Source organism: Arachis ipaensis, chromosome B4 (assembly GCF_059453495.1).
Source record: "Arachis ipaensis isolate K30076 ecotype BB chromosome B4, ASM5945349v1, whole genome shotgun sequence".
In the NCBI taxonomy this organism is placed as follows: Eukaryota; Viridiplantae; Streptophyta; class Magnoliopsida; order Fabales; family Fabaceae; genus Arachis; species Arachis ipaensis.
The window spans coordinates 94,968,034-94,990,155 of record NC_142439.1 but is presented as its reverse complement, the minus strand read 5'-3'; the positions used below and the strand labels follow the sequence as shown (position 1 = coordinate 94,990,155).

Sequence of the window (22,122 nt, the reverse complement as noted above, 5' to 3'; positions counted from 1 at the left end):
TAATGTTTTGAAAAAATATAAAGACTTAGAAGCTAGGCAGGGTAAGAATCTAGAGAGTGCAGCAAGTCTCCCTGTCAACCGCTGGACTTCTTTGATAGTTTGTGGGCTTGTCATGTCTAAAACAGCTCGTTATTTTTCTGGATTCGCCTCAATACCTCGGCTAGTGAGCATGAAGCCGAGGAATTCCGCTCTGGATGCCAAATGCGCACTTCTCGGGATTTATCTGCATGTTGTATTTTCTGATTTGACCGAAGATTTCTGCGAGGTCATCAAGGTGATTGTTGCCGATTTTTATTTTGGCGACCATATTGTCAACGTAGACCTTAATGTTCCTGCCAATCTGCTTGGCAAAGACTTTGTCCATTAGGTGTTGATATGTTGCACCTGCATTCTTAAGGCAAAATGGTTTGACTTTATAATAATAGTTTCCATATTCAGTAATAAAGGCTGTCTTATTTTGATCGGATGGATGCATTTGGATTTGGTTATAGCCAGAATATGCATCCATAAAGCTAAATTTTTCATAACCAGAGGCATTATCAACTAAGCAATCAATAGATGGCAAACAATAGGAATCTTTGAGGCATGCCTTGTTGAGTGATGACTTGCATCATTTACCCTTTTTCTTTGCATAAAAAGGACCATAAAAGAGCATAATCTCATTTGATCATTGCAATTCATGAACTATTTGATGAACATTTTGGTACATTACTTTGAAATGAGTTTGTGCTGAATTTCAGGTGAAAAAGAGCAACAAAAGGGGAAGAAAACAACAAAATAGGCTGGGCGTGTGAAACTGGCGTGCCACTTGGAACAAACACCACAAAAATACATGGGCGTGGCACACCAGGAGTTGAGTGTGGCACACCAGTACTAAATTTCAGAAAGGATCCTCAAGCTCTCTATATGGGCATGGCACGCCAATTATGATTTTCAGAGGAGCATGATTGAAGAAATTATATGGGCGTGGCACGCCAACACAGTTTTCCAGAAAGGACTCCCAAAACCTTTACATGGGCATGGCACGCCAGTGTAAGTCTCCAGAGAGCAAGGATAAAGGCCACAAAAAGGGCGTGCCACTTGAAGAGCCAGGCGTGGCACGCCAAGCTGAAAGGAATCACACTATAGGGGCGTGCCACTTGAGCATCAAGGCATGACACGCCAGTACAAGTTTCTAGAGAGCAATAGTGAAGACCCAAAAGGCTGGGCGTGCCACTTGGTATTGAAGGCATGGCACGCCAGCTTCGAATCATCACTTTAGTGTGCCACTTGAAGAGCCAGGCATGGCACGCCAAGTTGAAAAGAGCCACATTGAGGTGGGTGTGTCACTTGAGCATCAAGGCATGGCACGCCAGTACAAGTTTTCAGAGAAGAGGTTGAAAGCCAAAAGGCTGGGCATGCCACTTGGTATTGAAGGCGTGGCACGCCAGCTCTCAATTGTCACTTGGGCGTGCCACTTGAAGAACCCAGGCGTGGAACGCCAACACTCAAGGAGACCAAAGCAAAGTTGGGCGTGCCACTTGGCGTCGAAGGCGTGGCACGCCAAGCTCTCATCCTCACTTAGGCGTGCCACTTGAGCATCCAGGCGTGGCACACCAATAATGAAAAGGGCCAAAGTAAGGATTGGGCGTGCCACTTGGTGTCGAAGGCGTGGCACACCAGCTCCAGATTCTCACTTGGGCGTGCCACTTGAAGGACCGGGCGTGGCACGCCAGCTACTGAATCAAAGAGGAATGATGGGCGTGGCACGCCAGACCCTGGGCGTGCCACGCTAGTTCAATTGGCCAAAGAGAAGAATCAAGCACATATAATGGGCGTGGCACGCCAGACCTTGGGCGTGCCACGCTAGTTCAAATTTCCAGAGAAGAAAGGAATAAGGAAAAGCCTGGGCGTGCCACTTTGGTTCGAAGGCGTGGCACGCCAGGGCAACACCAACACTTAAGAAGACCCTGGGCATGCCACTTGGGCTCGAAGGCATGGCACGCCAGGGATATCAACATAGAGGGCGTGCCACTTGAAGAGCTTGGGGTGGCGCACCAAGCTAAATTAGAAGCTAGGCGTGGCACGCCACCTGAACACCAGCCAAACGCCAGCCTGGAAAGTTACGTTTATTAAGTTTCTTTTCCCTCTAAATTGTATTTTTCTTTTCTCTTTTGTATTTTCTTTATTTTAGTGATAGGAGTAGTATAAATAGCCCTTGAATGTACTGAGAAAGGGGGTTAAGCAGTTGAGCTATTAGTTCTAGTTAGATTTACTTTTCACTTTATCATCTCTTCCATCTCTTGTACTTTTCTCTGAGCTATGAGTAGCTAAATTCCCTCTCATTGAGAGAAGGAGCTATGTTGTACTTGATGGATTAATGATAGTTGATTTCTTCTTCTCTTCATCTTCTCTTTGATTTGCTAGAAGGAATTTTGTTTTAATGTTAGTATTCAATCATCTTGGAAAAGACGTTGAATGCAAAATGGATTTCATAGGAACCTTGGAAAAGGAAATATGAAACCATGCTAGAAATCCCTTCTCACACTTGAGTAGGATCTGGGTTTTGGTGTTTGGATATGGTGACATATAATCCTCCTTCTACTTGGACCTATGATGATGTGTGGTATAATCAGGGACCAAGCATATCTCTCTTCATGAGCAATTAGACCAAGGAATTGGCTATTGATCAAGATATGAGAGATTGAGTCACCAATAGATTGGGGCTCAATCAATCATGATTATCAAGAGGTCAATGAGTTGCATGATTGAAGATGGGACGAACTGGATTTAATCCAAAGAGAACAACATCTCCTAATCTCAATGAATTCCCCTATTCTTATCTTCCACTTTCTTTATAGCTTTCTTTATATTCTGCAAATCCCCATTCCCATTTACTTTTGAGTTATTTATATTTCTGCACTTTACATTATTGTCATTTCTATTTTTGCACTTTGATGCTTATCTTTACTTTTGAGCTATTTGTGTTTCTGCCCATTTACAATTCTGTAATCACAATTTGTTTTGCTTAGCTTAACTAATTCACCAATTAATTAAAGTTGCTCAAATCTACCGATCTCTGTGGATACGATCCCACTCCACTGTGGGTTATTACTTGACGATAATTTTTGGTGCACTTGCCAAAAGAACGGATTCATCATTTTATATGGGGTGTGAATTCTGGTCATCAAGTTTTATGGCGCCGTTGCCAGGGATTGGTTTGAATTTGAGAATGATTAAATTGATTGGAGAGCTAGATTAAGCATTTTAATTACCTTGTTATTTTTTTTCGTTCTTTAATTCTCCTTCTGTTCTGTTTTATTTTGATCTTACTTTGGATTTTTTGCTATTCATTGTTCATATTTTCATTCTTCTAACTATTTGATTAATTGCATCCACCAAGCTAACCACTAATCTTAACAAGAGTGATTCCTTCACTTGGCCTCTGCTTGCTGTTTGTTGAATGTATGACAGGTAGAAGGGGAGAAACTTCATCCTCCTTTGATAGTGAACCTGAGAGGACCTTCCTTAGATTAAGGAGGGAAGTAAGAGGCAAAGGCATAGTTGGAGAGAAAGTAGTAGAGGAAGATCTAGGAGCTACTCTGGAAGAAGAAGTACAAAACCGTGTTGGAGTAGATGCTGGTAATCATATTGGGCAAGAGAGGAGAGTCTTAGGCTCTTACATCAACCCAAATCCAGGAAGCTGTGGCAGCAGCATTCTCAAACCAACAATCCATGCTAACAACTTTGAGTTGAAACCTCAACTCATCACACTTGTCCAGAATAATTGTTCATATGGAGGGGGAGTCCAGGAGGATCCAAACCAACATCTCACTACATTCTTGAGGATTTGTGACACTGTAAACTCTAATGGTGTACACTCTGACACCTACAAGCTACTTTTGTTCCCTTTCTCACTCAGAGATAAGGCAGCAAAGTGGTTGGAAGCATTTCCCAAGGAGAGCCTAACAACTTGGGATGAGGTTGTAAACAAATTTCTAGCCAGATTTTACCCTCCACAGAGAGTAAATAGATTGAGAGCTGAGGTGCAGACCTACAAACAGTAAGATGGTGAAACACTTTATGAGGCCTGGGAGAGGTTCAAAGACTTGACAAGGAAGTGCCCTCCGGACATGTTCAACGAATGGGTTCAACTTCACATTTTCTATGAAGGGCTATCATATGAAGCAAAGAAAGCTGTGGACCACTCTTTAGGGGATTCTGATGCATGAGCATCTTTTCTATCTTTTCCTAGTGAATTTGCATTTAAATTGTTGAGTTTAATTAAGAATTAATTATCTTTTAGGCACTATGGATGCTACTTTGAGTTGTGTGTAATTCTGTTTATTTCAGGTAGCATTTGGTTGGATTTGATGGAGCTTCCGCAGAAAAAGAGAAGAAGGCCATATAGAGCAGGAATGGCTTAAAGGATGGAGAGGAAGCTTGCACAAATGGAATCAGCACAAGAATTAAAGGAGATGACAGCGAGGAGCGACATGTGCACGTACCTGACGCGTGCGCGTGATTTGGAGTTTTCCATGGTGACGCGTGCGCATACCTGACGCGTATGCGTGACTGACGCGTACGCGTGACATGCGCCACTTGCAGAAAACACAGAAAACGCTGATTTGAATTCTGATTTAAACTTTTATTTTAAAATAGGAAAAGATATTATTTTTAGTTTTAGAAAATAGATTTTTAAATTAGGATTAGATATAAAAGAGAAAAGAAACTTCTCTTCAAAAGGGGGATTCCAATTAGTTAACTTTTCATTCCACCTTAGCCCAATTTACAATCCTAGTTTTGCACTATGAACCATGAGAAACTAAACCTCCACTGTTAAGGTTAGTAGCTCTGTCTATTGTATGGATTGATACTATTATTTTTCTATTTTAATTCATCTATTGATTTATATTTCAAGAATTGTTTTCGTTCTTTATCTTATGAATTTGGGTGGAACGGAAGTCTGACCCTTGTTCTAATTGAGTTCTTGTATAACTTGGAAAAGCTCTTTACTTGAACAACAGCTTGAAAACAATTTCTCTTAAACTTCTAATTATTTGGATTTAACGGGATACGTGACATATAATCCTTTTTTATTTGGGTAATTAGAGTTTTTGTAGCATAATAACTAGAATTAAACTTCACCCCCTAATTGGAATTAATTGACCAAGGAATTGGCAGTTGATAAATTTTAGAGGAGACTAGAAAGGTCTAAGGAATTAGGGTCTAGTCACATATAGTTTGCCATGAATTAAATCTTGCATGATTAAAATAAATTAATAAGAAAAGTCAATCCGGAAAATAGATAACTCTGAAACCTTAACTGCTTCTCCATATTTTATTCCCAACTTATTTATTTGCCTGTCTTCTGTTTAATGCTTTTTGAACTCTCAAACACTCTTTTCTGCTTGCCTAACTAAGTAAATTAATCAACCATCATTGCTTAGTCCATCAATCCTCGTGGGATCGACCCTCACTCACCTGAAGTATTACTTGGTACGACCCGGTGCACTTGCCGGTTAGTTTATGGTTATAAATTCTGCACCAGGTTCACTCAACAAGAAGAAAACCATTGAAGAAGTCATAGATGTTATAGAGACTGTAGCTGAAAATGAATACTTCTATGCTTCAGAAAGATCTGAAAAGAAGGGGGTGCTGGAGCTAAATTCTATAGATGCCTTGTTAGCACAAAACAAGATGATTGCAACACAACTAGCAGCCTTAACAAAGAGGATAGAGACTGGTCAAGTTTCAGCTGTCCATGCTCAAGCACCATCACAGGAAGAAGATGACCCAGAAGTTAAAAGTGAATGAGAGCAGGTAAACTACGTGAACAATTTTTCTAGACCACCATATGACCCAAACTCCAAGACATATAACCCAGGTTGGAAGAACCACCCAAACTTTGGGTAGGGAAACCAACAAAGCCATAACCAAGACCACAACAAACCATACCAGTCCAACCAATACAATAACCATAACCCCAACCATTAATCAGGCAACAACAGACCCTACCACAACTCCCAAAATACATCATATCACTCCACCCAACAAATACACAGCAACCACCACCAAGAAGCATTAAACCCAACCATGCAACCATGTGAAATCAAGAGCAATTTTGAAAGAGTGGAAGCTGCAATAGCACAGATGTCATCACAGCTGACAAGAGCTATTTCCAATGTTTTGGAGAGACAAATACAGGCTGAAAGGAAGATGGATGCCAACCAAGAAGAGTGCAGATCAAACATAAGGAATCAAGGCACAGCAATTTCAATGTTGGAAGCACAATTGGCAAGCCTATCTAAGAAAATTCCAATGTCCACACATACATTTCTCAGTGATACCATGGCCAACCCAAGAAGAGAATGCAAGGCAATCACACTTAGAAGTGGAAAAGTTGTAGAAAAAGCATCCCCAATTGGGAGCAATCAAGAAAAAGAAGCTGCAAGGGAGCCTGAAAACAAGAAAGAAGAAGAGACCTCTGCACCATCCTCATCAAAACCAGTCCTAAAGCCTTACGTGCCCCGAGCACCCTATCCACAAAGGTTAAGGAAAGATGGAAAAGACAGCCAGTTCTCAAGGTTCCTAGAGATCTTCAAGAAGCTCCAGATCAATATATCCTTTGCTGAGGCATTAGAGCAAATGCCCCTCTATGCTAAATTTTTAAAGGCATGACAAGAAAGAGGAACTTGGAAGAGAAAGAAACCATAATACTAAGTGAGGAGTGCAGTGCTATCATATAAAAGAAGCTTCCTCAGAAGATGAAAGACCCTGGAGTTTCCAAATTCCATGCATCATAGGTGATATCACCATTGAAAAAGCATTGTGTGACCTGGGAGCTATCATCAATCTTATGTCCTTGGCCACGATGAGAAGGATGAAGATTGAGGAAGCCAAACCAACAAGGATGGCACTCCAATTGGCTGACAGAACATTTAAATTCTCTCATGGGGTAATGGAAGATTTGTTGGTAAAAGTGGGAGAGTTTATTTTCCCACCTGACTTTGTTGTGCTGGATATGGAAGAGGAAGCCAACACATCTATCATCCTAAGAAGGCCATTCCTAGCTACTACTGGAGCCATTATTGATGTCCAAAAAGGGGAACTAGTCTTGAGGTTACATGAAGAGAAGATGGTCTTTAATGTCTTCAAAGCAATGAGTTATCCCAAGGAGTCCATAGGAGAGTGCATGATAGTAGATACCATAGAAAAGATAGTTCAAGGGGTTTTGGAGGAAGAACAATGTGAAAAGATTATGGAGCTGGAGCAACAAGCATCAGGTGGAGAAATACCACAAGAAACCATAGAGAAGTCAATCACGTTGAACCACAAGGATAACAAGGAAGTGAAGGCACCAAAACTATAACTAAAAACCTTACTACCAAGCTTGAAGTATGCATACTTGGGTGACAACAACACCTACCCAGTGATCATTAATTCAAGCTTGAGTGAGGAGTAGGAAGAGGAGCTTCTCCAGGTGCTGAGACAACATAAGGGTGCTATAGAATGGACACTTGTAGACTTGAAGGGAATTAGTCCTTCAATGTGCATGCACAAAATCCTACTTGAAGAAGGAGCCAAGCCCTCAAGACAGTAGCAAAGAAGGCTAAACCCAACCATGAATGAAGTAGTCCAAAAAGAGGTGTTGAAATTGTGGCAAGCTGGGGTGATTTACCCTATCTTAGACAGCCCTTGGGTAAGCCCAGTGCAAGTAGTCCCAAAGAAAAGAGGGATCACTGTTGTATCAAATGAGAAGAATGAGCTAATACCTACAAGAATAGTGACTGGCTAGCGCATGTGCATTGATTATAGGAAGCTTAATGAAGCCACCAGGAAGGATCATTTCCCCCCTACCTTTCATGGATTAGATGCTGGAAAGACTTGTGGGACATGAATATTATTGCTTCTTGGACAGTTACTCTGGGTTACAACCAAATAGTTGTAGATCCCAAGGACCAAGAAAAGACCTCATTTACCTGTCCCTATGGTGTTTTTGCTTATAGGAGAATGCCCTTTGGATTGTGCAATGCACCTGCAACATTCCAAAGGTGCATGCTCTCCATATTTTCAGACATGATTGAAAAATTCATTGAAGTGTTTATGGATGACTTTTTTGTATTTGGTGATTCATATTCTAACTGCCTGCACCACTTAGCCTTGGTGCTAAAGAGATGCCAAGAAACCAACCTTGTTTTGAACTGGGAAAAATATCATTTTATGGTTACAGAGGGGGTGGTTCTTGGTCACAAGATCTCAAAAAGAGGCATAGAGGTGGACAAGGCTAAGGTGGAGGTGATTGCAAAGTTACCCCCACCTGCAATGTCAAAGCAGTTAGAAGTTTTCTAGGACATGCTGGTTTCTATAGGAGGTTCATTAGAGACTTCTCCAAGGTTGCCAAACCTTTGAGCAACTTGCTTGTCTCTAATGTACCTTTTGTTTTTGATAAAGAATGCACGCTAGCCTTTGAAGAGCTTAAGAACAAACTCTCCTCTGCACCTATCATAGCACCACCTTGCTGGGATCTACCCTTTGAATTGATGTGTGATGCATCTGACTTTGCTGTTGGTGCTGTTTTAGGACAGAGGAGGGACAAATTGGTGCATGTTATTTATTATGCCAACAAAGTCCTCAGTGAGAATCAAAGGAACTATACTACTACAGAGAAGAAATTACTTGTCATTGTCTTTGCTTTTGATAAGTTTAGATCATATCTTATTGGCTCTAAAGTAGTTGTATTCACTGATCATGCAGCACTTAAATATTTGCTTACCAAACAAGAGTCCAAGCCGAGACTAATAAGGTGGATCCTGCTTCTCCAAGAGTTTGACATTGAAATTAAAGATAGGAGTGGAGCAGAAAACAAAGTGGCTGACCACCTATCAAGGATCCCACAACAAGAAGATGAAGAACACCAATTTATTGTGAATGAGAGCTTCCCTGATGAGCAGTTGATGATGATCCAAGAAGCTCCTTGGTTTGCGGACATAGCCAATTTCAAGGCTATTGGAGAACTACCAACCAACATCAACAAACACATGAGGAGAAAGCTAATCAAAGATGCTAAACACTATATTTGGGATGAGCCCTTTTTGTTTAAAAAGTGTGCTGATGGGATCTTGAGAAGGTGTATCTCCCATGAAGAAGGGCAAGAAGTACTTTGGCAGTGCCATGGATCTGCATATGGAGGCCATTTCAGTGGGGAAAGAACTACAGCCAAGGTGCTACAATGTGGGTCCTATTGGCTGACCATGTTCAAGGATGCAAAGGAATTGGTATCAAGGTGTGATGAATGCCAAAGGACTGGCAATCTACCCAAGAAAAATGATATGCCACAGAGGTTTATAATGGAGTTAGAATTGTTTGATGTGTGGGGATTGACTTTATGGGACCTTTCCCATCCTCCTACTCAAACAATTATATATTGGTGGCTGTAGATTATGTGTCAAAGTGGGTAGAAGCCATAGCTACAGTAACAAATGACAACAAGGTTGTGATGAGCTTCTTGAGGAGGAATATCTTCAGCAGATTTGGAGTCCTAAGAGCCCTCATTAGTGATGGAGGAACATACTTCTGCAACAGGCAACTTGAAGCACTCCTCTCTAAATATGGAGTGAAGCACAAAGTGGCAACTCCATACCATCCACAGACCAACGGGCAAGCTGAGATTTCAAACAGTGAGCTCAAAAGAATTATTGAAAAAACTGTTGGCAGCTCAAGAAAGGATTGGTCTAAAAAGCTGGATGATGCCTTATGGGCCTACAAGATAGCCTTCAAAACACCCATTGGGATGTCTCCATACCAACCGGTGTTTGGCAAGGCTTGTCATTTACCAGTTGAGCTTGAACATAGAGCATTCTGGGCTCTAAAAATACTGAATTTTGATGACCAAGCCGCTAGAGAAAGGAGGATAATGCAACTCAATGAGCTGAAGGAATTTAGAAATCAAGCCTATGATAATGCAAATATTTACAAGAAAAACACAAAGAGGTGGCATGATCAAAAGATAGCAAGGAGAGAGTTCATAGAAGGACAAAAAGTGCTACTATATAATTCAAGACTCATGTTCTTCCCAGGAAAGCTTAAATCTCGATGGTCTGGACCCTTCACCGTCCTCAAAGTATCACCTTATGGTCATGTAGAGCTGGTGCACGAAATTGTGATCATCAATGGCGCCATCAACATGGTACGCACAATTGTAATCTCAACTCTTTATCACAACTTCGCACAACTAACCAGCAATTGCACTGGGTCGTCCAAGTAATACCTTACGTGAGTAAGGGTCGATCCCACAGAGATTGTTGGTATGAAGCAAGCTATGGTCATCTTGTAAATCTCAGTTAGGCGGATTCAAATGGTTATGGATGATGAATGATTAAAAGATAAATAAAACATAAAATAAAGATAGAGATACTTATGTAATTCATTGGTGAGAATTTCAGATAAGCGTATGAAGATGCTTTGTCCCTCCCGTCTCTCTGCTTTCCTACTGTCTTTATCCAATCCTTCTTACTCCTTTCCATGGCAAGCTGTATGTTGGGCATCACCATTGTCAGTGGCTACAATCCTGTCCTCTCAGTGAAAATGTTCAACGCACTCTGTTACAGCACGGCTATTCATCTGTCGGTTCTCGATCATGTCGGAATAGAATCCAGTGATTCTTTTGCGTCTGTGACTAACGCCCCACAATCACGAGTTTGAAGCTCGTCACAGTCATTCAATCCTTGAATCCTACTCAGAATACCACAGACAAGGTTTAGACCTTCCGGATTCTCAAGAATGCCGCCATTAATTCTAGCTTATACCACGAAGATTCTGATTAAGGAATCCAAGAGATAAACACTCAATCGAAGGTAGAACGGAGGTGGTTGTCAGGCACACGTTCATAGGTGAGAATGATGATGAGTCTCACGGATCATCACATTCATCAAGTTGAAGAACAAGTGATATCTTGGAACAAGAACAAGCTGAACTGAATAGAAGAACAATAGTGATTGCATTGATACTCGAGGTACAGCAGAGCTCCACACCTTAATCTATGGTGTGTAGAAACTCCACCGTTGAAAATACATAAGAAAATGGTCTAGGCATGGCCATGAGGCCAGCCCCAAAATGTGATCTAAGGTAGCATAGAACTACTCAAAGATTAGACTCCAAATACAATAGCAAAAGGTCCTATTTATAGAGAACTAGTAGCTTAGGGTTTACAAAAATGAGTAAATGATGTAAATATCCACTTCCGGGCCCACTTGGTGTGTGCTTGGGGTGAGCATTGAAGCATTTTCGTGTAGAGACTTTTCCTGGAGTTAAACGCCAGCTTTTGTGCCAGTTTGGGCGTTTAACTCCCACTTTGGTCCCAGTTCCGGCGTTTAACGCTGGGAATTCTGATGCTGACTTTGAACGCCAGTTTGGGCCATCAAATCTTGGGCAAAGTATAAACTATTATATATTTCTGGAAAGCCCTGGATGTCTACTTTCCAACGCAATTAAGAGCGCACCAATTGGGCTTTTGTAGCTCTAGAAAATCCACTTCGAGTGCAGGGAGGTCAGAATCCAACAACATCTGCAGTCCTTTTCAGCCTCTGAATCAGATTTTTGCTCAGGTCCCTCAATTTCAGCCAGAAAATTCCTAAAATCACAGAAAAACACACAAACTCATAGTAAAGTCTAGAAAAGTGAATTTTAAATAAAAACTAATAAAAATATAATAAAAACTAACTAAAACATGCTAAAAACATACTAAAAACAATGCCAAAAAGCGTATAAATTATCCGCTCATCACAACACCAAACTTAAATTGTTGCTTGTCCCCAAGCAACTGAAAATAAAATAGGATAAAAAGAAGAGAATATATAATCAATTTCAAAAACATCTATGAAGATCAGTATTAATTAGATGAGCGGGGCTTTTAGCTTTTTGCTTCTGAACAGTTTTGGCATCTCACTTTATCCTTTGAAGTTCAGAATGATTGGCATCTATAGGAACTCAGAATCCAGATAGTGTTACTGACTCTCCTAGTTAAGTATGTTGATTCTTGAACACAGCTACTTTATGAGTCTTGGCCGTGGCCCTAAGCACTTTGTTTTCCAGCATTACCACCGGATACATAAATGCCACAGACACATAACTGGGTGAACCTTTTTAGATTGTGACTCAGCTTTGTTAGAGTCCCCAATTAGAGGTGTCCAGGGTTCTTAAGCACACTCTTCTTTTTTCTTTGGACCTCGACTTTAACCGCTCAGTCTCAAGTTTTCACTTGACACCTTCACGCCACAAGCACATAGTTAGGGATAGCTTGTTTTAGCCGCTTAGGCCAGGATTTTATTCCTGTGGGCCCTCCTATCCACTGATGCTCAAAGCCTTGGATCCTTTTTATCACCCTTGCCTTTTGGTTTAAAGGGGTATTGGCTTTTTCTGCTTGCTTTTTCTCTTTTTTTTTTCGCATATATCTTTTTTTTTTCTGCAAGCTTTTCACTGCTTTTTCTTGCTTCAAGAATCAATTTTATGATTTTTCAGATCATCAGATAACATTTCTCCTTTTTCTTTCATTCTTTCAAGAGCCAACAATTTTAACATTCATAAACAATCAAATTAAAAAATATACACTGTTCAAGCATTTATTCAGAAAAACAATAGCATTGCCACCACATCAAGATAATTAGACTGTTTTAAAATTTGAAATTCATGCACTTCTTTTTCTTTTTCAATTAAAAACATTTTTCATTTAAGAAAGGTGATGGATTCATAGGACACTCATAGCTTTAAGGCATAGACACTAAGACAGTAATGATCATAAGACACAAACATAGATAAACATAAGCATAAAAAATTCAAAAAACAGGAAAGTAAAGAACATGGAGATTAAAGAACGGGTCCACCTTAGTGATGGCGGCTTGTTCTTCCTCTTGAAGATCTTATGGAGTTCTTGAGCTCCTCAATGTCTCTTCCTTGCCTTTGTTTCTCCTCTCTCATGATTCTTTGATCTTCTCTAATTTCATGGAGGAGGATGGAATGTTCTTGGTGCTCCACCCTTAGTTATCCCATGTTGGAACTCAATTCTCCTAGGGAGGTGTTGATTTGCTCCCAATAGTTTTGTGGGGGGGGGGGGGAAGTGCATCCCTTGAGGCATCTCAGGGATTTCATGATGAGGAATTTCCTCATGCTCATGTCCATGAGTGGGATCTCTTGTTTGCTCCATCCTTTTCTTAGTGATGGGCTTGTCCTCATCAATGAGGATGTCTCCCTCTATGTTAATTCCAACTGAATTACAGAGGTGACAAATGAGATGAGGGAAGGCTAACCTTGCCGAGGTAGAGGACTTGTCCGCCACCTTATAGAGTTCTTGGGATATAACCTCATGAACTTCTACTTCCTCTCCAATCATGATGCTATGAATCATGATGGCCCGGTCTATAGTAGCTTCGGACCGGTTGCTAGTGGGAATGATTGAACGTTGGATAAACTCCAACCATCCCCTAGCCACGGGCTTGAGGTCATGCCTTCTTAAGTGAACCAGTTTTCCTCTTGAATCTCTCTTCCATTGAGTGCCCTCTTCACAAATGTCTATGAGGACTTGGTCCAACCTTTGATCAAAGTTGACCCTTCTAGTGTAGGGGTGTTCATCTCCTTGCATCATGGGCAAGTTGAATGCCAACCTTACATTTTCCGGACTAAAGTCTAAGCGTTTCCCCCGAACCATTGTAAGCCAATTCTTTGGGTCCGGGTTCACACTTTGATCATGGTTCTTGGTGATCCATGCATTGGCATAGAACTCTTGAACCATTAAGATCCTGCCTTGTTGAATGGGGTTGGTGAGAACTTCCCAAATTCTTCTTCGGATCTCATGTCGGATCTCCGGATATTCACTCTTTTTGAGTTTAAAAGGGACCTCGGGGATCACCTTCTTCATGGTTACAACTTCATAGAAGTGGTCTTGATGCACCCTTGAGATGAATCTCTCCATCTCCCATGACTCGGAGGTGGAAGCTTTTGCCTTTCCTTTCCTCTTTCTAGAGATTTCTCCGGCCTTAGGTGCCATAAATGGTTATGGAAAAACAAAAAGCAACGCTTTTACCATACCAAACTTAGAAGGTTTGCTCGTCCTCGAGCAAAAGAAGAAAGAGAAGAGTAGAAGAAGAAGAAAAATGGAGGAGATGGAGGAGGCTTTGTGGTTCGGCCAAGGGGGAGAAATGGTGTTGAGGTTGTGTGAAAATGAAGGAGTGAAGATGGGTTTATATAGGAGTTGAGAGGGGTGTAGGGTTCGGCTAGTATGGGTGGGTTTGGGAGGGAAAGTGGTTTGAATTTGGATGGTGAGGTAGGTGGGGTTTTATGAAGGATGGATGTGAGTGGTGAAGAGAATGGTGGGATTTGATAGGTGAGGGGTTTTTGGGGAAGAGGTATTGAGGTGATTGGTGAATGGGTGAAGAAGAGAGAGAGTGGTAGGGTAGGTGGGGATCCTGTGGGGTCCACAGATCTTGAGGTGTCAAGGATAGCTCATCCCTGCACCGAGTGGCGTGCAAAAACGCCCTTTCTGCCAATTCTGGCATTAAACGCCGGGCTGCTGCCCTTTTCTGGCGTTTAACGCCAGCTCCTTGCCCATTCCTGGCGTTAAACGCCAGTCTGGTGCCCCTTTCTGGCGTTAAACGCCCAGAATGGTGCCAGACTGGGCGTTAAATGCCCATTTGCTACCCTTACTGGCGTTTAAACGCCATCAAACTTTTCCTCCAGGGTGTGCTATTTTTTCTCTGTTTTTCATTCTGTTTTTGCTTTTTCAATTATTTTTGTGACTTCACATGATCATCAACCTACAGAAAACATAAAATAACAATGGAAAATAGATAGATATAACATTGGGTTGCCTCCCAACAAGCGCTTCTTTAATGTCAGTAGCTTGACAGTGGGCTCTCATGGAGCCTCACAGATGTTCAGAGCAATGTTGGAACCTCCCAACACCAAACTTAGAGTTTGAATGTGGGGGTTCAACACCAAACTTAGAGTTTGGTTTTGGCCTCCCAACACCAAACTTAGAGTTTGACTGTGGGGGCTCTGTTTGACTCTGTTTTGAGAGAAGCTCTTCATGCTTCCTCTCCATGGTTACAGAGGGATATCCTTGAGCCTTAAACACAAGGGATTCTTCATTCACTTGAATGATCAATTCTCCTCTGTCAACATCAATCACAACCTTTGCTGTGGCTAGGAAAGGTCTGCCAAGGATGATGGATTCATCCATGCACTTCCCAGTCTCTAGGACTATGAAATCAGCAGGGATTTAGTGGTCTCCAACCTTTACCAAGACATCCTCTACAAGTCCATAAGCTTGTTTTCTTGAATTGTCTGCTATCTCTAGTGAGATTCTTGCAGCTTGTACCTCAAGGATCCCTAGCTTCTCCATTACAGAGAGAGGCATGAGGTTTACACTTGACCCTAGGTCACACAGAGCCTTCGCAAAGGTCATGGTGCCTATGGTACAAGGTATTGAGAACTTCCCAGGACCCTGTCTCTTTTGAGGTAATTTCTGCCTAGTCAAGTCATCCAGTTCTTTGGTGAGCAAAGGGGGTACATCCTCCCAAGTCTCATTACCAAATAACTTGTCATTTAGCTTCATGATTGCTCCAAGGTACTTAGCAACTTGCTCTTCAGTAACATCTTCATCCTCTTCAGAGGAAGAATACTCATTAGAGCTCATGAATGGCAGAAGTAAATCCAATAGAATCTCTATGGTCTCATTATGAGCCTCAGATTCCCATGGTTCCTCATTAGGGAACTCATTGGAGGCCAGTGGACGTCCATTGAGGTCTTCCTCAGTGGCGATCACTGCCTCTTCCTCCTCTCCAAATTCGGCCATGTTGATTGTGTTTATGGCCTTGCACTCTCCTTTTGGGTTCTCTTCTGTATTGCTTGGAAGAGTACTAGGAGGGAGTTCAGTAACTTTCTTGCTCAGCTGACCCACTTGTGCCTCCAAATTTCTAATGGAGGACCTTGTTTCAGTCATGAAACTCTGAGTGGTTTTAGTTAGATCAGAGACCATGGTTGCTAAATCAGAGTGGTTCTGCTTAGAGTTCTCTGTCTGCTGCTGAGAAGGTGATGGAAAAGGCTTGCCATTGCTAAACCTGTTTCTTCCACCATTGTTATTGTTGAAGCCTTGTTGAGGCCTCTGTTGGTCCTTCCATGAGAGATTTTGATGGTTTCTCCATGAAGGATTGTAGGTGTTTCCATAGGGTTCACCCATGTAATTCACCTCTTCCATTGATGGGTTCTCAGGATCATAGGCTTCTTCTTCAGATGAAGCGTCCTTAGTACTGCCTGGTGCAGCTTGCATTCCAGACAGACTTTGAGAAATCATATTGACTTGCTGAGTCAATATTTTGTCTGAGCCAATATGGCATTCAGAGTATCAATCTCAAGAACTCCTTTCTTCTGACTTGTCCCATTATTCACAGGATTCCTCTCAGAAGTGTACATGAATTGGTTATTTGCAACCATTTCAATGAGTTCCTGAGCTTCTGCAGGTGTCTTCTTCAGATGAAGAGATTCTCCAGCAGAGCTGTCCAATGACATCTTGGACAGTTCAGACAAACCATCATAGAAGATACCTATGATGCTCCATTCAGAAAGCATGTCAGAAGGACACCTTCTGATCAATTGTTTGTATCTTTCCCAAGCTTCATAGAGGGATTCACCTTCCTTCTGTCTGAAGGTTTGGACTTCCACTCTAAGCTTACTCAATTTTTGAGGTGGAAAGAACTTTGCCAAGAAGGTATTGACTAGCTTTTCCCAAGAGTTCAGGCTTTCCTTAGGTTGTGAACCCAACCATATCCTAGCTCTGTCTCTTACAGCAAAAGGGAATAGCATAAGTCTATAGACCTCAGGGTCAACCCCATTGGTCTTGACAGTGTCACAGATTTGCAAGAATTCAGCTAAAAACTGATGAGGATCTTCTAATGGAAGTCCATGAAACTTGCAATTCTGTTGCATCAGAGAAACTAATTGAGGTTTAAGCTCAAAGTTGTTTGCTCGAATGGCAGGGATAGAGATGCTTCTCCCATAGAAGTCGGGAGTAGGTGCAGTAAAGTCACCCAGCACCTTCCTTGCATTGTTGGCATTGTTGTTGTTTTCGGTTGCCATATCTTCTTCTAGTTTGAAGATTTCTGTTAGGTCCTCTCCAGAGAGTTGTGCTTTAGCCTCTCTTAGCTTTCGCTTCAAGGTCCTTTCAGGTTCCGGATCAGCCTCAACAAGAATGCTTTTGTCTTTGCTCCTGCTCATATGAAAGAGAAGAGAACAAGAAAGTATGGAATCCTCTATGTCATAGTATAGAGATTCCTTGAGGTGTCAGAGGAAAAGAAGAATAGAAGGAGGAGGTAGAAGAATTCGAACTTATCAAGAGAGATAAAATTCGAATTATTGATAATGGAGGAGTGTTAGTCCTTAAATAGAAGGATGTGAGAAGAGGGGAAGAATTTTCGAAATTAAAGTAAAAGATTTTGAAATAATTTTGAAAAAATGAAGAATGATTTTTGAAAATTAGAGTTGGGAAAGAAATAAAGTGATTTTTGAGAAAGATTTTGAAATTAGAAAGCAAAAAGATATGATTGAAAATTTAATTTTGAAAAAGATGTGATTAAGAAGATATGATTGAAAAGTTATGGTTTTAAAAAGATATGATTGAAAAACAATTTTAAAAAAGATTTGATTTTTAAAATTAATGACTTGGCTAACAAGAAAGATATGATTCAAACATTAAACATTTCTCAACAGAAAAGGCAACATACTTGAAATTCTTGAATCAAATCATTAATTGTTATCAAGTATTTTTGAAAATAGAAAGAAATTGTTTTTGAAAATATATGATTGAAAAGATATGATTTGAAAAAGATTTGATTTTGAAAAATTTTGAAAACTTTAAAAAAAATGTGCATTAAAAATAAAATCTTCCCTCTTGTGTCATCCTGGCGTTAAACGCCCAGAATGGATACCATTCTGGGCGTTTAACGCCCAAAATGCTACCCTTTTGGGCGTTAAACGCCCAGCCAGGTACCCTGGCTGGTGTTTAAACACCCAGCCAGGTACCCTGGCTGGCGTTTAAACGCCAGTTTTCCTTCTTTACTGGGCATTTTGAACCCCCAGCTTTTTCTGTGTAATTCCTCTGCAGCATGTTCTGAATCTTCAATTCTCTGTATTATTGACTTGAAAAGACACATTTTAAAAATTTTTTTTTTTGGATTTTTAATCGAAATGCAACTAAACATGGAAAACTAAAATCAAACAAACAATGCATGCAAGACACCAAACTTAGAAGTTTGTATACTATTGACACTAACAAATTGAGAATGCATATGAAAAACAACAAAACACACAAAATAAGAGAATTTAAAGATCAGAGCAAGGAAATCATCAAGAACAACTTGAAGATCAATGAAGAACATAATGTATGAATTTTTCGAAAATTAGATGAATGCAGTTGACACCAAACTTAAAATTAGACACTAGACTCAAACAAGAAACATAAAATTATTTTTTGGTTTTATGATTTTATACTTTTTTTTTATTTTTCAAAAATTGAGTGGATTCAAGATTTTTAATAAGAATTCCAGGAATCATTGCAATGTTAGTCTAAAACTCCAGTCCAGGAATTAAACATGGCTTACTAGCCAGCCAAGCTTTCAAAGAAAGCTTCGGTCCAAAACACTAGACATGGCCAATGGCCAGCCAAGCTTTAGCAGATCATTGCTCACAACACCAAAATTGATAGAAATCAATAAGCTCTTGTGATGATAAGTTGAAACCTCGGTCCAAAAGATTAGACATGGTTTCACAACCAGCCAGACTTCAACAAATCATCATGAAACTCTAGAATTCATTCTTAAAAACCCTGAAGAACAAATAATTTTTTTTTTAATTTTTCGAAAATAAAAAGTAAAAAGGCTTAAACATAAAATAAAATTACCTAATCTGAGCAACAAGATGAACCGTCAGTTGTCCAAACTCAAACAATCCCTGGCAACGGCGCCAAAAACTTGGTGCACGAAATTGTGATCATCAATGGCGCCATCAACATGGTACACACAATTGTAATCTCAACTCTTTATCACAACTTCGCACAACTAACCAGCAAGTGCACTGGGTCGTCCAAGTAATACCTTACGTGAGTAAGGGTCGATCCCACGGAGATTGTTGGTATGAAGCAAGCTATGGTCATCTTGTAAATCTCAGTCAGGCAGATTCAAATGGTTATGGATGATGAATGATTAAAAGATAAATAAAACATAAAATAAAGATAGAGATACTTATGTAATTCATTGGTGAGAATTTCAGATAAGCGCATGAAGATGCTTTGTCTCTCCCGTCTCTCTGCTTTCCTACTGTCTTTATCGAATCCTTCTTGCTCCTTTCCATGGCAAGCTGTATGTTAGGCATCACCGTTGTCAGTGGCTACAATCCCGTCCTCTCAGTGAAAATGTTCAACGCACTCTGTCACAGCACGGCTATTCATCTGTCGGTTCTCGATCATGTCGGAATAGAATCCAGTGATTCTTTTGCGTCTGTCACTAACGCCCCACAATCACAAGTTTGAAGCCCGTCACAGTCATTCAATCCTTGAATCCTACTCAGAATACCACAGACAAGGTTTAGACCTTCCGGATTCTCAAGAATGCCGCCATCAATTCTAGCTTATACAACGAAGATTCTGATTAAGGAATCTAAGAGATAAACACTCAATCGAAGGTAGAACGGAGGTGGTTGTCAGGCACACGTTCATAGGTGAGAATGATGATGAGTGTCATGGATCATCACATTCATCAAGTTGAAGAACAAGTGATATCTTAGAACAAGAACAAGCTGAATTGAATAGAAGAACAATAATAATTGCATTGATACTCGAGGTACAGCAGAGCTCCACACCTTAATCTATGGTGTGTAGAAACTCCACCGTTGAAAATACATAAAAACATGGTCTAGGCATGGCCATGAGGCCAGCCCCAAAACGTGATCTAAGGTAGCATAGAACTACTCAAAGATTAGACTCCAAATACAATAGCAAAAGGTCCTATTTATAGAGAACTAGTAGCTTAGGGTTTACAAAAATGAGTAAATGACGTAAATATCCACTTCCAAGCCCACTTGGTATGTGCTTGGGCTGAGTATTGAAGAATTTTCGTGTAGAGACTTTTCCTGGAGTTAAACGCCAGCTTTTGTGCCAGTTTGAGCGTTTAACTCCCACTTTGGTCCCAGTTCCGGCGTTTAACGCTGGAAATTCTGATGGTGACTTTGAACGCTGATTTGGGCCATCAAATCTTAGGCAAAGTATGGACTATTATATATTTCTGGAAAGCCCTGGATGTCTACTTTCCAACGCAATTGAGAGCGTGCCAATTGGGCTTCTGTAGCTTCAGAAAATCCACTTCGAGTGCAGGGAGGTCAGAATCCAACAGCATCTGCAGTCCTTTTCAACCTCTGAATCAGATTTTTGCTCAGGTCCCTCAATTTCAACCAGAAAATACCTGAAATCACAGAAAAACACACAAACTCATAGTAAAGTCCAGAAAAGTGAATTTTAAATAAAAACTAATAAAAATATAATAAAAACTAACTAAAATATGCTAAAAACATACTAAAAATAATGCCAAAAAGCGTATAAATTATCCGCTCATCAAGAGCTCATGGAGGACAAAACACAAAGAACTTTCATTGTGAATGGCCATAGACTCAAGCATTACTTGGGAGACTCACTGTATGAGAAGAGAGTGAGCTACCATCTCAGCTAAAGAAGGAAGAACGTTAAGCTAATGACGCTAAAGAAGCGCTAGTTGGGAGGCACCCTAACACTTTATACCCTTTTGATTTACTGCTTTCTTAAAAGTAGCTTAAAATTTGTCAACTTAGGTAGTTTAAATCTTAGTTTAATGTTGTTGTTCCATTGCTTTTTAAAGGTAGATTGTAGGTGGTAGATTAGGAAGTTTAAATATCAGCTTTGGTAGTTAGAAAATCTTCAATCTGTTTTCTTTTCTATGGAAGTGCAATTTGATGAATACATTTACTGATGATGAGTAATTGGGCTGAGAACAAGCTAAAAAGCTAAGTTTGGTGTGGCCACTAACTCACTTAATCTACGCTTACAACCATGTGAATAAATTAAATTTGAAAGTAAGCCCAGAGATTAAGTTTGGTGTGGCCACCACCACATGAAGATCACCTAGCAAGCCCAATACCATCCAAGTTGAAAGCATTTAATAAGTTGGTAAGTGCATGAAAGTTGGTTTTAAATGTGTTTGGAAGGGGTTGGAAGCAAAGGATTGTGAAAGGATTAAATTTTATTCACCCTTATGAACACATTAAAAACCCAATGATGAACCAAATTTATTAGATGTAATGGGATTAAGTTTGGTGTCCCAAGGAACACTCATCAGTTGCAATTTCATTTGCTCATATTAAAGAAGGAATGTGAAGGATTCTTTGGTCATTACTGATGGGGTTTCGGTTTTATTTTTCAGGAGAGAGAATGGAGCCCACATGATTGATAAGTGACGACGACAAAAAACATAGGTTTGTATTTTCACACTAAAAATAGGATTGACATTGCAAGTATAGTCCAAAACCAACCATTGATCATCAATCAAATTATAATCCTAAAGATGTCACAATCAACACAAAATAACCGGGAGTTTTAAGTCCCGGGTCGTTCTCCATAGGAACTAATTCCAAAGAGTGCACACAATTTTGGTTGTGGGAAACAAGGGGTGTTTTCAATAATAAGAAAGCAAAAAAATAAAGAGATAAAAGAACTAGACAAAACTGCAATTAATAAACTAATAAAGGAACAAAAGAACTATGTATGTAATATAAACAAGTAAGACTCAAAATTGATGGAAAAGTGGTTTAAAACATAAATGAAACCTTGACTTGGGATGAGTTATGGAATCCCTTCCTTGCCATAACCACAACTATGATAATTATGATGGATTAATCTCACTAAGTCAACCCTCACATCGGAGAGTAAGTTAAATGAGCATAAGTGTTCTTAACCCATAAATCCTAGCTTGCTTGTTAATTGCCTTAGCAACAAATTAGAATTAGTGGGAACAAGAACAAATAACAACCCAAGAATTATCACTATATGTTGGACATTATAGCTCTAGTAATCCA

At 40.2% G+C, this 22,122-nt stretch overlaps 1 non-coding gene across 1 annotated transcript; it reads left to right on the top strand.

Moving 5' to 3' along the window:
- The first annotated feature begins 16,593 nt into the window (after positions 1-16,593).
- On the top strand, positions 16,594-16,701 carry LOC148568433 (small nucleolar RNA R71). Its single transcript, XR_015882682.1, has one exon. It is a non-coding gene; the product is annotated as a small nucleolar RNA R71 (small nucleolar RNA).
- The last annotated feature ends 5,421 nt before the right edge of the window (positions 16,702-22,122 follow it).